This window comes from Somniosus microcephalus, chromosome 2, assembly GCF_052327205.1.
Source record: "Somniosus microcephalus isolate GS21.2 chromosome 2, FLI_Smic_1.0, whole genome shotgun sequence".
Lineage (NCBI taxonomy): Eukaryota > Metazoa > Chordata > Chondrichthyes > Squaliformes > Somniosidae > Somniosus > Somniosus microcephalus.
The window spans coordinates 226,775,642-226,787,726 of NC_140988.1; the positions used below are offsets into that span (position 1 = coordinate 226,775,642).

Consider the following 12,085-nt stretch of genomic DNA (forward strand, 5'->3'; position numbering starts at 1 on the left):
TGAGGGGCATAGATAGTTAAGTGCCAGGAATGTTTGGATGTGGGGAATCAGGGAAAATTTGCTCATCAAGGATTATTGATACTTTAAGCAAGCTATCAGTATCACAGGGGGGCCTGTAAGATTCGCAATTTTCAGCAAAAATCACGCAAGAAAACTGGATAAAATTAAGACTGTTTATTGACCAAAGTAAGCTTGCACAGAAAAACCTTTGATAAAAGGGCATACAAAATGGCCGCCAGGCCCCGTGATCAGTTTATGAACCATTTTATTTCTGTTACTGCAAGCCAGACAGGCTTGTGGATTGAAGACAGTGAGCCCACGAAAGCCAATCTCTGGGAACCGAAACTCAGAGCAACAGCATACATATTCAATGGATTATAAGTACAGGATGGGGCCCATCAAGATATGGGCGGACAATGTAAAAACACTTATACCCATTTATCGTACAAAGGAAAAACCGTTTAGCAGCCATCAAGGAAAATGTCCGGACCGATCAATATGCGAACCGAGCCACGGTGACAATGCAAAAGACATTGAAAGACATTATCGGCCAGGAAGGCCAGTTTAAGTTATCACCGGCTCCGTTACAAGACAAAGCGCCCCTGCAGAGATTTCTGCCCGCCAAAATTAATACAAAGACAGGACTATGATTTGGCGGGAGATAAGACTGTCCCAAAAGAGTATAACTATGGATTGAAAGTCCATCCAAAAAAACTTCGGACTCCGGGTTACTTGAACAACTTCTTCTTCACTGCCACGGCTTTCTTGTTGGGCGACTTCAGGCTTCCATTTTCTTCAAGAACTTTCTTCTACGAGGAACGAACGAAGGGCGGACGGTGCCCGGATCGGCGCCTCTTCCACTTCGGCAGATCGATGAAAACGTTTTTGTCTTTTTAAAGACGGACGGTTTCGGTAAAAGGACAACGTGGTCGGTGTTCAGCCAAACAAGGCTCGGCCACGACGAGAAGACGACGAGGGTGGCCCGGGTACTGGGGTCGGGAGATCATCGACGACCCAGGCCAACGGAGAAGAAACCCTCTGGAGAACCGGCGATCGATGCCACAAGATTCTCCCAAGTGCATAGCCTGCATCTGGGTCTGCTCCATGAACCCAAATTGACTTGGTGGATCTCAACCTTAACGAGCGCTCATCGAGGCTGGGTCTACCCCACCGCCTCGAGGGAGGAGAGAATATCGACTGCGCCAGAAGTTTCCAAATCCACGTGACGACGGAAAGCGGTGCCAAAAAGGCTGCGAACCCCCCCTTTCTCGCGATTTCGAGAGTGGTGAGCATGATCCCAAGTTCCCCAGGTCGAAACTTAGTTTAGGTATAGGGGAGGGAGTTAAGGGAAATCGTAATGTGTTTCCCCTTTTTCGATGTGCCGTGTGTTCCCCATTTCCATAGAGTCAAGTTCATAAATTTGTGCATGATTGTAGTAACTTTAATCTGTGCCTATGATATGTATTTTGTAATGCTTCAAACTGTTTAAAAATAAAAGCATCCATTTCGTGCTATTCAACCTGGTCTATTGAGTTCTTTCTCTGCACTACTGTTCTCTGCACCTAAGTCCAAGGTCTAGAACCGTAGGGGGGAGTGGGTCGAACCACTCAAGGGTAATTATTGCACGAAGCCTGGCAGGAGACCAGAAAGAGCAAGAGAAACCCCCTACAGAACTACTCTCCGTCACCTTATGTACCTTTTTGTACTTCTCCTGTGGAGATTTCTTGCTGCTGGTTTTCTTCCCTGACCTGCAGACTCTTGCTATGTGTCCTGCTTTTCCACACTGTCTGCACACTTGGTCCTTGAACCAGCAATTCTTCTGGTCATGTGTTGTTTTGCCGCAGCGATAACACTTCCCTGCTCCATATGACATTTCATTGGTGCCATATTCTTGCGGTCTCTGTTGTATCTCCGCAGCGCCTCGTGCGGCTGCTTCGTGTGATACTGCCATGCTGAAAGCCTTGTCCAGCGTAAGATCCTTTTCTGATAGAAGCCGTTTCTGGGTTCCTTCACTTTGAAGCCCACACACAAACTTGTCCCTTAACGTATCTGCTAGTCCCATTCCAAACTGGCAGTGTTTCGATAGCTTGCGCAGTTCCGTTAAATACTCAGCATTACTTTCGTCTTTATGCTGGTTCCTTTTGTGAAACTTAAATCTTTCTGCTATCAGCAGCGGTGTGGGGTTTAAGTGGTCCCGTAGGATTTCTACTATGCTTTCGAAATCCTTATCCACTGGCTTCTCTGGGGTTATTACTAGTAGGTGAGCACTTTGGTGATAGTGACCATAATATGGTAAGATTTAAGGTAGTCATGGAAAAGGACAGGGATGGGCCGGAAATAAAGGTTCTAAATTGGGGGAAGGCCGATTTTAATAGGATAAGGCAGGATCTGGCCAAAATGGACTGGGATCAGCTACTTGTAGGAAAATCCGCATCGGAGCAATGGGAGGCTTTCAGAAGGGAGATTGAGATCATACCATGGCAACATGTTCCCGTAAAGGTCAAGAGTGGTTCCAAAAACCACAGGGAACCGTGGATGTCAGGGGATATACGAGAATGGATTAGGAAAAAAAGGAGGGCTTTTGGTAGATACAAAAGGCTAAAGACGGAGGAAGCCCTAGAGGAGTACAAAAAGTGCAGGGGGATACTTAAAAAAGAAATTAGGAGATCAAGGAGGGGCCATGAAATAACACTGGCGAGCAAGATAAAGGAAAATCCGAAGATGTTTTATAAGTATATTAAGGGTAAGAGGATAACTAGGGAAAAAATAGGGCCCATTAGGGACAAAAGTGGCAATCTGTGTGTGGAGCCGGAAGATGTAGGAGGGGTTCTAAATGAATTTTTTGCATCTGTTTTCACTATGGAGAAGGACGATGTAGACATAGAAATAGGGCGGGGGGACTGTGATATGCTCGAACATATTAACATCGAGAGGGAGGAGGTATTGGCGGTTTTAGCTGGCCTAAAAATGGATAAATCCCCAGGCCCGGATGAAATGTATCCCAGGCTGCTGTGTGAGGCAAAGGAGGAGATTGCGGGGGCTCTAACACATATATTCAGGACCTCTCTGGCCACAGGGGATGTGCCAGAGGACTGGAGAACCGCTAATGTAGTACCATTATTCAAGAAGGGTAGTAGGGAAAAACCGGGGAACTACAGGCCAGTGAGCCTAACATCAGTGGTAGGAAAATTATTAGAAAAAATCCTGAGGGACAAAATTTGTCTCCACTTGGAGAGGCAAGGATTAATCAGGGATAGTCAACATGGCTTTGTCAAGGGAAGATCATGTCTGACTAATTTGATTGAATTTTTTGAGGGGGTGACTAGGTGTGTGGATGAGGGTAACACAGTGGATGTGGTATACATGGATTTCAGTAAGGCCTTCGATAAAGTCCCACACAGGAGACTGGTCAAGAAGGTAAGAGCCCATGGAATCCAGGGTGCCTTGGCACATTGGATACAAAACTGGCTTAGTGGCGGAAGGCAGAGGGTGATGGTCGAAGGTTGTTTTTGTGACTGGAAGCCTGTGGCCAGTGGGGTACCACAGGGATCGGTGCTGGGTCCCTTGCTGTTTGTGGTCTACATTAATGACTTGGATATGAATGTAAAGGGTATGATCAGTAAGTTCGCGGATGATACAAAAATTGGTAGGGTGGTAAATAGCGAGGAGGGTAGCCTCAGTCTGCAGGACGATATAGATGGGTTGGTCAGATGGGCGGAACAGTGGCAAATGGAATTTAACCCGGAAAAGTGCGAGGTGATGCACTTTGGGGGGACTAACAAGGCAAGGGAATACACAATGAATGGAAAGACCCTAGGCAAGACGGAGGGTCAGAGGGATCTGGGTGTGCAAGTACACAGATCCCTGAAGGCGGCGGAATAGGTGGATAAGGTGGTAAAAAAGGCGTATGGGATACTTGCCTTCATTAGCCGAGGCATTGAATATAAGAGCAAGGAGGTTATGATGGAGCTGTATAAAACGCTGGTTAGGCCACAGCTGGAATACTGTGTGCAGTTCTGGTCGCCACACTACAGGAAGGATGTGATCGCGTTAGAGAGGGTGCAGAGGAGGTTCACCAGGATGTTACCAGGGCTGGAGCGCTTCAGCTATGAAGAGAGACTGGGCAGATTGGGTTTGTTTTCCTTGGAGCAGAGGAGGCTGAGGGGGGGACATGATTGAGGTGTACAAAATTATGAGGGGCATAAATAGAATGGATGCTGAGGAGCTTTTTCCCTTAGTAGAGGGGTCAATAACGAGGGGGCATAGATTCAAGGTAAAGGGCGGGAGGTTTAGAGGGGATTTGAGAAAGAACTTTTTCACCCAGAGGGTGGTTGGAGTCTGGAACTCACTGCCTGAAAGGGTTGTGGAGGCAGAAACCCTCACAACATTTAAGAAGCATTTGGATGAGCACTTGAAATACCATAGCATACAAGGCTACGGGCCAAATGCTGGAATATGGGATTAGATTAGACAGGGCTTGATGGCCGGCGCGGACACAATGGGCCGAAGGGCCTCTATCCGTGCTGTGTTACTCTATGACTCTATGACTCTATTACGTTTCGCAGTAAGCCATACGTCTTTGCACCCATGGAATTCAACAAAACCAGTGCTTTCCTGGCATCTGGCACTTCATTCGCCTTGCAGTACACCTCAATGCATTCCACATATGTCGCCCAATCTTCAACTTCATTGTCGAACGCTGTGACACTGCGACTCTTCTGCATCCCGGGGTGTGGTTAGACTGGCTAAAATGGCGTCTCCCGCGCTTCCCTTTCTTCCCGCGCTCGCCCTTCTTCTCCGCTACGGCTTCTAAAATGGCGTCTCCCGCGGTCGCTGCTCAGCCCTTAAGCCCTGGCTGCGCTCTGCGCGTTTTACTGTACGCCTCTCCCGTTGCCGCCGCTCGGTGCTAAACCCCGGCTGTGCTTTACTCTCTCTTTTTTGTTTTCCCGTCGACGCCGCTCGGTCTTCAACCCCCGGCTGCGCCCTGTGCGCTTTACCCTCTCTCTTACCCCGTCGACACCGCTCGGCCTTTTCTGTGCCGTCGGTCGGCTCCAGCCGATGCCGTCCGGGAAGGGTCTGCGCTGTACCTGTTGCCAGCCTGTTGTTGGATCATCGTGGCTGGAGAACCAAGCCCGGCTCTCAACAGCCTCCCCTGCAATGCTCACTCTCTGCCGGATGACTGGGCGGTTGCTCATGGTCGACGCCCGTGCTTCTGGCCTCGACTTAATAAGAACATAAGAACATAAGAAATAGGAGCAGGAGTAGGCCAATCGGCCCCTCGAGCCTGCTCCGCCATTCAATAAGATCATGGCTGATCTGATCCTAAGCGCCAATCCACTATCACAGAACCATCTCCTGAATCTAACAGAATTAGACACACGAAATAGGAGCAGGATCAGGCTACACGACCCCTGGGCCCGCTCCGCTACCCACAGGGCCATGACCGATCTGAACCTAGACTCATGTCCAAATTCCTGCCCGCTCCCCGTAACCTTTAATTCCCTTTACTTCTAGGAAACTGTCTATTTCTGTTTTTAATTTATGTAATGATGTAGCTTCTACAGCTTTTTGGGGCAGCATATTCCATGGACCTACCACCCTCTGAGTGAAATAGTTCCTCCTCATCTCAGTTTTGAAAGAGCAGCCCCTTATTCTAAGACTATGCCCCCTAGTTCTAGTTTCACCCATCATCAGGAACATCTTCCCCGCATCCACCCGATCCAACCCCTTCACAATCTTATATGTTTCAATAAGATCGCCTCTCATTCTTCTGAACTCCAATGAGTAGAGTCCCAATCTACTCAACCTCTCCTCATATGTCCATCCCCTCATCCCCGGGATTAACCAAGTGAACCTTCTTTGTACTGACTCGAGAGCAAGTATGTCCTTTCTTAAGTATGGACACCAAAACTGTACACAGTATTCCAGGTGCGGTCTCACCAATACCTTGTACAACTGAAGCAATACCTCCCTATTTTTATATTCTATCCCCCTAGCAATGAAAGCCAACATTCCATTGGCCTTCTTAATCACTTGCTGCACCTGCATACTAACCTTTTGAGTTTCGTGCACCAGGACCCCCAGATCCCTTCGTACTTCAGTACTTTCCAGTTTCTTGCCATTAAGATAATAACTTGCTCTACGATTTTTCCTGCCAAAGTGCATAACCTCACACTTTCCAGTATTGTATTCCATCTGCCAAATCTCTGCCCACTTACTTAGCCTGTCGATGTCCCCTTGCAGGTTTTTTATGTCCTCCTCACTCACTACTTTCCCTCCCATCTTAGTATCATCTGCAAACTTTGATATGTTACACTCGGTCCCCTCCTCCAAATCGTTAATATAGATTGTAAAGAGTTGGGGACCCAGCACTGACCCCTGCAGAACACCACTAGTTACTGATTGCCAGTCTGAGAATGAACCATTTACCCAACTCTCTGCCTTCTGTTAGATAGCCAATCCTCTATCCATGCCAGGATATTACCCCCAATCCTGTGATTTTTTATCTTAAGCAATAATCTTTTGTGTGGCACCTTGTCAAATGCCTTTTGGAAGTCTAAATACACTACATCCACTGGTTCCCCTTTATCCACCCTATACGTTACTTCCTCAAAGAACTCCAGCAAATTTGTCAAACATGACTTCCCCTTCATAAAACCATGCTGACTTTGTCCTATTAAATTATGATTATCCAAATGTCCTGTTACTGTCTCCTTAATAATGGACTCCAAAATTTTACCTACCACAGATGTTAGGCTAACCGGTCTATAGTTTCCAGCCTTCTGTCTACTGCCCTTTTTAAATAAGGGTGTTACATTAGCAGTTTTCCAGTCTGCCGGGACCTTTGCCGAGTCCAGGGAGTTTTGGAAAATTATTACCAATGCATCCACAATCCCTACCGCCACTTCCCTCAAGACCCTAGGATGTAAGCCATCAGGTCCAGGTGATTTATCCGCCTTGAGTCCCATTATTTTACCGAGTACCACTTCCTTAGTGATTTTGATCGTGTTTAGCTCCTTCCCCCCTTTAGCCCCCTGTTTGTCCAGTGCTGGGATATTCTTAGTGCCTTCTACTGTAAAGACTGATGTAAAATATTCATTCAGTGTTTTTGCCATCTCCATATTTCCCACCATTAATTTCCCGGTCTCATCCTCTAAGGGACCAACATTTACTTTAGCCACCCTTTTTCTTTTTATATAACTATAAAAACTCTTACTATCTGTTTTTATATTTTTTGCTAATTTACTTTCACAATCTATCTTCCCTTTCTTAATCAATCTTTTTGTTATTTTTTGCTGTCTTTTAAAGTTTTCCCAATCCTCTATCCTCCCACTAGATTTGGCTACCTTATATGCCCTTGTTTTTAGTCGAATACTATCCTTAATTTCTTTACTTAGCCACGGATGGCTGTCTTTTCTTTTACACCCTTTTCTTCTCAGTGGAATATATTTTTTTTGGAAGTTGTAAAATAACTCCTTAAATGTACATCACTGATCATGTATCGTCTTACCCTTTAATCTATTTTCCCAATCCACTCTACTCAATTCCGCTCTCATACCTTCATAGTCTCCTTTATTCAAGCTTAGCACGCTTGTTTGAGATCCAACCTTCTCACCCTCTAATTGAATATGGAATTCAACCATGTTATGGTCACTCAGTCCAAGGGGATCCTTTACTAGGACATTTTTAATTAATCCCATCTCGTTACACAGGACCAGATCTAAGGTTGCTTGCCCCCTGGTCGGTTCAGTTACATACTGCTCAAGAAACCCATCCCTAATACACTCAATGAACTCATCCTCAAGGCAGCCCTGCCCAATTTGATTTGTCTAATTAATATGATAGTTAAAATCCCCCATAATTATAGGTGTTCCCTTATTACAAGCCTCAACTATTTCCTGATTGTTACTCCGTCCAACAGAGTTGCCACTGTTCGGAGGCCTATAGACTACGCCCACTAGTGTTTTTTTCCCCTTATTATTCCTTACCTCCACCCAAACTGTTTCATTATCCTGATCTTTTGACCCACTATCATTTCTCTGTATTACAGTGATTCCTTCCTTTATTAACATAGCCACCCCACCTCCCTTTCCTTCCTGCCTGTCCTTCCTGATCATTAAATAACCTGGTATGTTTAATTCGCAGGCATTGTCACCCTGCAGCCATGTTTCTGTAATGGCCACAAGATCATACCCATATGTAGTTATTTCACAGAATCACAGAATCACAGAAACCCCACAGTGCAGATAGAGGCCATTTCGGCCCATCGAGCCTGCACCGACACATATCCCACCCCATCCCCGTAACCCCTACACCAACACATATCCCACCCTATCCCCGTAACCCCACGTATTTAATTCCCCTAACACTAAGGGTCAATTTATCATAGCCAAACAACCTAACCCGCACATCTTTGGATTGTGGGAGGAAACCGGAGCACCCGGAGGAAACCCACGCAAATACGGGGAGAATGTGCAAACTCCACACAGACAGTTACCCGAGGCCAGATTCGAACCCGGGTCCCTGGCGCTGTGAGGCAACAGTGCCATTAACTCGTCTATTTTGTTACGAATGCTACGTGCATTCAGATAGAGAACTTTCAAAGATGTTTTGTGACACTTAGGCCTAGAAATTTAGTATAGCCACTTTTGGGGCAGTAAAGTCGGGCGGCCGCTAAAGTTTGCGCCCGGCGCAATGTCGCGCCACCTTCGCCGATATTCAGTCGCATCGCCTCAAGAGGTTGCTGCTGCGCTAAAACAGGCGATGCACGACTATCATTAGGCGCTAAGCCGGCGATCCGGGGCGCTAACACCGAGGACGGGTGCAGCGCAGGCGCGGCAACTTGCTCAATGAAGGCAGACACGCTGGTGCCGGTCAGCTCTTAAAGGGGAAGGGTCGACTTGTTTGGCTGCTATGCCCTGCACACTGCAGCCCTGAAGCAAGGCCTGACCATTGCTGGTTCATCTGTTCCACGCCCTCAACCATGGGGAAGCCCGCTATTCTTCCAAATCCCATTGCACGCTCTTGCTGCTTGTCCAGGGTCATGGGGAAGGAGATGTACTGACGTCTCCTTCTGAAAAGGGCATTGTTCACCTGGCGGATGCAGCAATGTTCCGCGAACTGGGAGATGTTGGCAATGTCCCCAGTAGCGGATTGGAAGGAGCCAGTGGCATCGAAGTTGAGAGCCACCGTCACCTTCACTGCCACTGACAGAGACGTCCTGCTCCTCAGCTGTGGCTGCAGATCTCTGCGAAGCAGGTGGCAGATCTCAGTGACCACCTCCCTTCTGAATCGCATCCTCCAAACACACTGCTCCTCAGACATGGTCAGATATGAGAACTGCTGGCGGTATACCCTGGGTGGGTAAGGCCTCCTGTGCCGACGCCTGTTGGCCAATCTTCGTCTGGCCATGACTGGCACTCTCTCACGGCGTCTCTGATCCCTTTGAATGCAATGCAGAAAGCCAACGTTTCCACCCATTGCAGCCCCCATTATATGTGGCGACTCAAGGCTATGGCACTGAAAGTGAAATCCAAGTGCAAAGCTCTGGCCTGAAGCCACAAGTACCTGTGCGAGCGCTGAGTCAAAGCAGAAAGCTCTCTGCCTTTGTCTCTCTCCAAATATCCGTCTCTCACACAGAGGGATTGGCACAAAATGTCTGCCACTTATACGGCAGGAGGAGTCCCCTTTAAATAGCGCCCCCCGCGCCCCGCATCGGCTGAGCACCATTCCACTCTAACAGTCGCTAGGGGCGCCAGGTGCACAATGGGGCGGCGCGACTGAAGTTCTGGTTGGGGGCGCACAAAGGGCGTTGCACGAGGAAATGACGTCATGATCTGCGCGCGCAGCTGAGCGCGCGCAAAGACTTTGCGCCGCCGCTAAATCTCTAGTGAAGTTGGGGCGAGGCGCAGATCACACTGCGCCCGGGCGCTAGCCGCCTAGCGCCCGACATCTACTCCTCCTAAGGCGCTAGCGGCTGGCGCAACCAACTGAATTTCTAGGCCTTAGTTCCTGCTTTTGCCCTTTTACTCCATACCTTCTGCCCCTTCCTGACACGCTCTGGTTTTTAATTTCCCCACTGCTACCTAAGTCTATGACCTTCTCTGTTGTCATTTTTATTATTTGCTCTCTCGGAACCTCCCCCCCCCCACTAGTTAGTTTAAAGCCCTCTCTACAACCCTAGTTATATGATCCGCCAGGACTCTAGTCCCAGCACTGGCCAAGTGAAGCCCGTCCCAACGGAACAGCTCCCTCCTGCCCCAGTACTGGTGCCAGTGTCCCAGGAAGCAAAACCCATTTCACCCACACCAGTCTTTGAGCCACGCATTTAACTCTCTAATTTTATTTGTCCTAGCCAAATTCGCTCGTGGCTCAGGTAATAATCCAGAGATTATTACCCTTGTGGTTCTGCTTTTTAATTTGGCCCCTAGCTGCTCAAACTCCCTCAGCAGAACCTCCTTCCTTGTCCTATCTATGTTGTTGGTACCAACATGGACCACGACAACTGGATCCTCCCCCTCCCACTCCAAGTTTCTCTCCAGTCCAGAGGAGATGTCCTTAACCCTGGCACCGGGCAGGCAACACAGCCTTCGGGACTCTCGCTCTCGGCTGCAAAGAACTCTATCTATCCCCCTAACGATGCTATCCCCTTCTTCCACTGTCCTCCAGGAGCGAATCCTTCAGAGGAAATGCAGAGTTGCAGGTAGGTTTGAATCGACCTCGTCGCCACTGTTAGATCCGTGAATCTTTAGGTATGGTTGTTCTTCAATAAAAAGACGGAGACTGCAGATCAACAATCAACAGGATGTTTACTGGCTGAGGGTAGTCTAAAACTGAAAGTACAGAAGCCTGCTACGGCTTTATAGACAGGTGTGGTCACTGCCGGTACTACAGTATAAAAGCAGTTCTCTCTTAAAGGTACATACACAACAGATATGATCTGGGTGCTGATCCAGTGTCGTAACTACTAGTCCACTATACTCAAATTGGTAAGTGTTTATCCAGTCCACTGTTAGGAAAGAAAGGAGAATTCCTGTGGTGGTGTGTGATGCATTCTAGTAGCTGTTGTACAGACTAAGAATTTGTAGTTACGTTCCCTGGGTCATGCTGTACTTTATCTAGATATTGGGCTGGAGAAAGTGCACTTTACCAGTCCTAACTGGTATTTTGAGCAAGGTTGCCAAAGTATGACTTGGAGTTATCAGATAACTGTAGATATCACAGTGCTTTTTTGAAATATTCATTCTCAGGATATGGGCATCGCTGGCAAGGCTGACATTTATTGTCCATCCTTAGTTGCCCTTAAGAAGGTGATGGTAAGCCTTCTTCTTGAACCTCTGCAGTCTTTGTGGTGAAGGTACTCCCAACAGTGCTGTTAGGTCGGGAGTTCCAGGATTTTGACCCAGCGACGATGAAGGAATGCCTATAACTATGTCCAAGTCAAGATGGTGTGTGACTTGGAGGGTACTTGGAGGTGATAGTGTTCCCAAGTACCTACTGCCCTTGTCCTTCTAGTTGATGGAGGTTGCAGATTTAGGAGGTGCTGCCTAAGAGGCCTTTGAGAGTTGCTGCAGTGCATCTTGTAGATGATACACACTGCAGCCACGGTACACTGGTGGTGGAGGGAGTGAATGTTTAAGGTGGTGGATGGGGTGCCGATCAAGTGGGCTGCTTTGTCCTGGATGGTGTTGAGCCTTGAGTGTTGTTGCAGCTGCACCCATCCAGACAAATGGAGAGGATTCCATCACACTCCTGACTTGTGTGTTAAATGTCATGGGGAGGTTGAATCATATTTCTGTTTTTTGTTGCAGCTGTGAAAGAGTTTTAAAGCATTTATTGCATCATTCCTTCAGAAACTGATTCCAAAACACTAACTGTTGTATTTTTTCCTTCTGTGCAAATGAAATTTTCCACATCTGCAAGCACAAAAATTCTGTTCACCGAAGGTCACATATGAATACTTTACAGCTTCATACTACGTTTCACTATGTGCTATTTTTATGCAGGTATTGACCTATTTATTTCAAACATGTATGCAATGTTCCCATAGTCATCAAGCATTCATAAGTATATTGAATAGGGACAC

At 47.4% G+C, this 12,085-nt stretch overlaps 1 pseudogene; it reads left to right on the forward strand.

Moving 5' to 3' along the window:
• The window catches only part of LOC147123244 (uncharacterized), a 31,858-nt pseudogene extending 20,042 nt beyond the window's left edge, over nt 1-11,816 (forward strand).
• Nucleotides 11,817-12,085: the final 269 nt, after the last annotated feature.